We start from the raw sequence: 6000 nt of genomic DNA, 5'->3' as shown, positions 1-6000 counted from the left end.
GAGCAAACCTGAAAAGGTCAGGAAAGGAAAGTGAACAAATTTATTGAGAAATTCAAACATATGTTTGGTGCTGGTTTAAAAAAAAAATCTGCTGCAAATACATAGACGGTGTCTCCATCACCCTTGGAGACTGCACTATGCAGCGCTTGTTATATGAGGACAGAGGTCTCAGATAATTGAAAAACTGATTAATTTTTACACCTACCAACTTTGATATTTTGAAGGTTTTAATTTCTCTTTAAAATGCTGAAGATTTCTTTGAAAAAGATTTAGAATTCATACGGGAAACCCACAAAGGAGTTTTTAAGACTCTACCTTCTTATTTTAATAAAATGTAGTTTAGATTTTTTTTTTTCTTGGAAATATCTTCATTAAATAGAAGAGGAACTAAAGGGCATGGTAATATAATTCACAGACGATACTAAATTAGGATATATTGTACACGGCATTGCGGACTGGGAAATAATACAAAGGGCCCCAGAGAGATTGGAAACCTGGGTAGAAAATAAATGAGATTCAATTTGGAAAAATGCCGTCGATGCCTCTGGGGAAAATAATTTGAAACACGCGGAAACCTGGGAAGCAGGAATGGCTAACAGGGAGTTTAAAACAATAACAGAGAGAAAATTGGTCTGCAAAGCATTACGGACCCCCTCTAACGCCCACTGGAGTCAGCAGAGGTTCCTGTTTGCTGCCGCAAGGCCTTAGGGATGCTCATGGCCACGCTGATGGCAGAGGCACAAGCAGAAACTTGACCCAGAACAGGCTCATCACCGCAGTCCTGGGCAGCACTGTGCCAAAACCACACGGATGTGACCAGGGAGAGGATCACAGCAGGGTAATTCAAATGACGGGGGGGAATGACCAGGGCTGGGAGCGGTATCTGTTCCAGCCCCTAAAAGGCTGGACACGGAGGAGCAGGAGGGTGAGGATGCTCTATGGGACCATGATGAAGGTGAGGGGGAGCGGGGCAAGAGGCACACAAGCTGAATTTTGAAACACCACCTCAGAGGATGGCCTAGCAGTAAAGAGCAAAAGCACAAAGAGCTTTTTGGCAGCACAAAGCTCTGCAGTCACACACATTCCTGCATGCAACCTTCTCCTGGAAGGAGATGGGCTGGGACCCAGGTGGTCCCTACCTCACTCAAGTGTTTCCTCTTCTCTCTGGTTTTCCTTCAAACCTATATATGTTTATCAGAGCTGCAGAGAAGGAAGAAAACAGGAGCACAGAGCAAGTGTGAGCACAAGAGAGAAGGCGAAGAGGGGGCAGGAGCAGCCTGGTCCTCACAGGACATGCACTGATGTTCCTGTTGTCACCAAGGGAGGATTTGGACCAAAGCTGGGTGTTCACACCTCTGTCCAGACTCACAGCAGCTCCAGACTTGCCAGCAGATGATACCATCAGGTGCTGTTAAGTTATGAGTTAAGAGAAGAAAAGCTGTCTCTAATTTCACTCAGTCCTGGGGCTGGGAGAGGATCTTCTGCCCCTGCCCAGGAGGGCAGGCAGCAGTAATAACGTTACAGGCTCAGCATCCTCGCTCTCCCAAGAACCTTTTCTCCCAGAGACGCCGTGTCTGACAACTAACTCGGTCCCTGCTGATGAGGGCAGGAGTTTGAATGTATCACCCTGAAATCACCAAAAGCACCATTTCACACAGCCCCATTAAAAAGATGCTTTATAGAAGAAATTCCTTTGAACAGGTGACCTGATCCAAGCAAGGAATCGGATTAATTTACAGCCAAACACAAATACTCTGCTGAGCAGGACCTGTAATATTTGGGCATCCCCATGGGATGGATCATGACCTTGTCAAGTCCCCTTATTCCCCCTCCCCTCCACAAACACGTGCTTCCCCCATCTCTTGGGATCACAGTTTTGAGAAAATGACGTGGGGAGGATTAAGCCTTCTCACCCCGCTCTCGGCCCCCCGCGTAGAGGGCTGCAAGAAAGAGGTCTGGCCCCTGCAGCATCCCCCATGGGCAGAGGGCACAGCTGCAGCCTCACGCCTGCCGCCTTCCCCGGTTCAGCTGCCGCAGCCACCACACGCTCCGTACAACCTGGCTGTGCGATGTCGGAACCACAAGAGCCCCAACCCTCTCACCTGGAGTTGCATCAGGTAGCCTACCTACAGGATGACAACTGATCTTTTTTTTTTTCTTAAATTTTCTCTCTAAAAGGTTTGGTACTATTTCTCCAGGGCACTCAGAGGTCTGCGCACCTGTCTTCTGTATTTCAAGAAACCATCTAAGCCTATATATTCCAGATGATAAACTCCACCTAGCAATTTTCTCCTTTTCATTAAAATTATTTACACCAGAAGAACTTAAACCAAAAATCGATTTCAGAAGAAACAAGGAGGAACAGACCAAGGACTCCTGCTTTCTGCTGCTATTTTTTAGCTTCTAAAAGGCACGTGCTACGTTTATGAACGTGAGCACCACATACACACTTTAAAAGGTAACAGCACAAACACTTGTTACAGTATCCATCATTTTTTCTTGACCTTACAAAAAATAGAGCTCGTCAGGTACAGCATTTCTGATATTTTCAAGTTGTTTTCTTTCACCTTTGGGACAGAAATAAAATCTTTAAGCATTTTGTTGAATGAGCTTTCAGAAGTGTGGCTTTGGAGACACCTAACCAAACTCAATGTTTTTGTTTAGATAAGCTTGAAGTGATACAAGACTTTCCACTGACTCTAAAAAATTCTAATTTGAATTCTAATAAGAGTTATCCCTTCCTCAGAGCATTTCAAATTAAATGTAATTGTTCTTTTTCCCCAGATTAAAACTCTGGCACTGGGCCGGGGCTGAGGATGGTTTTGATGGTCCTCCTCAGAGCCATTCGCAGGCTCTTGGAGACATTCATCTCAAATCAGAGGAAACTTGTTTACTCTTTTCCAGGACTATTGATTTTTAGACACATCTCTGAAACAGCTTATATCTAGCTCTCACAAGAGGGGTCCTTAGGAATTAAAGATGTGGACATACGACTGGCTCTTGAAGTCCCTGGGAAACCTCAGAGAAGAGGTCTGAAAAGGCATTTTCCTGCACTCTAGGACCAACACCACATTGGCTCTGTAGTCGACACCGAGCTTCAGCCAGCAAATGTTTAAACTTTCAGCTGAGGGCAAGAGAGAAACGAGGAGGTTTCAGGAACCATGCCATGTATAGCACAACAGCAACCAACTTGCAGCCTTCGCTGTCTTCTCTCAGGTCATTGAGAACTAGATTTAAAAAAAAAAAAAAAAAGGCTAACTTCAGGTGATTTGAGACAAATATTCATGTAATTTTTAAAAAATAACCTGTTTATAAAGTTGAATGCAACAACATGCACAAATGCAAAAACTTAAGTGTAATCTATCACCTAAATAAATAGAGATACACTGCCTTCGCCCCTCAGTTGTCACGGTTTCAGGGATGTGGGATTTTTAACGGGTTACAAAACCAGAAAGCAGCATCCTTAACTTTAGAACATAGCTAACACTTTGGTTACTTAAGTGTGTTGTGTCCCACACTAAAACCTCATGTCAGTTCATACTGGAACAAAGGCTGAATTTATATACCTCAGTGTAAATATCTGCACATTTTGTCACACAGAAAGCTCATCTCCTATTGCCACCAGTTTCCAGTCCAGCTACCAAGAGTAGGGCAAGGTGATCTTCACCCAGCCCAGCTCAGAAGGAACTGGGAACCCGGGGAGTCTTCCCATCCTTGCTCACCCAGCAAATGGGAGTCCATTACGGAAGGATAAGAGCTACAAATTCTAGAATTTCAGAGGAAAAAAAGCCACACGAACCATTTCAAAAAGCTGTAGGTACTAAACCAGTAAATGTAAGCCCTTGATTTCTCGAAAATTACTTTTGGAAATGCTCTGCATGGCTACAGAGGCCCTGGACACCTGATGAAAGGCATCCTTGTCCTGTTGTGACCAGAATCTGTCACAGTCACTACCTTTTACTCAATCACTTAGAAATGCAAAACATGGTTTGACAAGCTTCATTTCTGTATTTAACCAGTTTTAAAAGTACATTGTTTATTTTCATTGCATACCATTCTTCATCCAAGTGCAGTTCAACAAAATTGAAGTTAAAAAACATCTAAAGGTTACATTCACTTTTCTAAAAGTGAAAAAGCTAAGGTTTTGAATATAAAAATTGAACTATGTAATTGTTTAAATGAGCATTCCTTTACCATATCATCCTCCCTAGCAAGAAGTAGTGCCATATTTACTGCAAGCAGCTATATTTGGTTACAAATCATGTTGTAGCAATTATACTACACAGCAAGAATGAACAACTCTGTAGTTTTTAATAAAATACACATGAGAAACAGGGTCTTCAATTTATATTTATTTTTATCTTGCTCGTTCATGAAAAGCCATGTTCAAAAACGACTTTGTCTTGTCTTTCCATCACAGCAAAGCGAGGGTATATGCTTGAGTCCAGTGTGGCTCCAGCAGCAGGTGAGACACGACTGTCCTGCCCAGCTCAGAACTGAGCTGCACCAGGAGGTCTAAACTCAGATGTTACACCTCCATGGTTTGCAGAGGGAAGAGAGCATCAATACTGCAAGCTGAGAAGTACTCTTGAAATTTAGGGCTGGAAGGTACTCACAGAGCGGCTGGGAAGTGGCACTACAACCTTCCTTGGAGGGCAGCACCCTGCTCTCAGCCGTCCTTTGGGTCTGTCGCCTCCAGAGGGTTCGGCACTTCTCAGCCCGGCAGGTTCCTGCGACTTCACACACCCGGGGGCTGGCACCTATGGAGGTGAGAGCTACACCTTACTGTGTAGCTGTCTTCCTTCTTGATGTGTCCGATGGACAAACCAAATATTCCTGGTACTAAAATGAGCCTGTAAAGCCAAAATTCCTCTCATTTCAAAGCCTACCAAAGGCTCCAATTAATTCCCATTGGCAATGGACAGGCATCTTAAACCCACTGTGTTTCAGCCCTTAATTGACTGATCTGATTATTAATGCTAAGAGGAGGAAGAGGAGGAGGAGGAGAAGGAAGGGAGGAAGGCAGGGAAGGGCAGAAGAATGTAAAATAACAGTGCTACCTGGGAAACAAATGAACAAATTTCCATCAAAACACCCAAGCGATGGGCAGTAGCTCACTACTGTCCAGAGCACCTTGCTCTCCTAGTGCCTCTGTGGTTGGTCAGATGTTGGAAAGGATCCCCACATCAACACGGTTAGCTCCCGCTCTAGGACAGGCAAGACTTCACCAATCCTGCTCCAGATAACCCCACGCAGCAAGTACGTTACTTCAACTTTTTTTAGTAAAGATGAGAAAGCACGTCAATAACTTGAGAAGGACTATGACTTTGATGGATTTGGGACCATGGAGCTGGCTACCAACAGCAAGGTCACTATGCGCAGTATTTTCCCAATGGTATTTCTGAGGTTTTCCAAGCCAAAGCCTTCCCTAGACCCAGAACTTCACCAACAGGGATGAGGGTGCTGCAGGTCTGTCAACCCAAGAAATCCCATCAGCAAAGCAGATGGAATAAAAAGGATACAAGGGCAAAGCTATCGCAGTGCAGTTCACTTTCAGTCCACCGCGTGGATTAGCATAATTAATGAAGTATTTAGAAGCTTTTAGACTAGGAAGCAATGCCACCTAGTGAACAGGACAGCATGTGACAGACAGGGGACACCTCTGAAGGTTGGTCCCAGGCTGGGGTGTCGATGCAGCAAGCTCCCACTGCTGCCATGGGGCTTGGCAGCCAGGCCGAGCAGTGCATATATATGGCATTGGTGCAAGGACTAACCAGGTATCCCATCCCGCCATCTGCCCCCCTAGTCTCACCAGCTACACAAGCACAAGTTCAAAGACATTTTAACCAATGAATAATTTAAAGAAAAATGCATTTTCAGTAGGCCTTGAATTTAAATTTTCCTTCAACAAGACATTTAAAGCTGGAAAATATACAGCTCAAAAATGACAGATGGCTTTAAAATTAGAGATCAGATTATATGGGAATTTATAAAGGTATT

The sequence above is a fragment of the Pelecanus crispus genome, chromosome 9 (genome assembly GCF_030463565.1).
Source record: "Pelecanus crispus isolate bPelCri1 chromosome 9, bPelCri1.pri, whole genome shotgun sequence".
Lineage (NCBI taxonomy): Eukaryota > Metazoa > Chordata > Aves > Pelecaniformes > Pelecanidae > Pelecanus > Pelecanus crispus.
Note: the sequence above shows the minus strand (reverse complement) of the source record.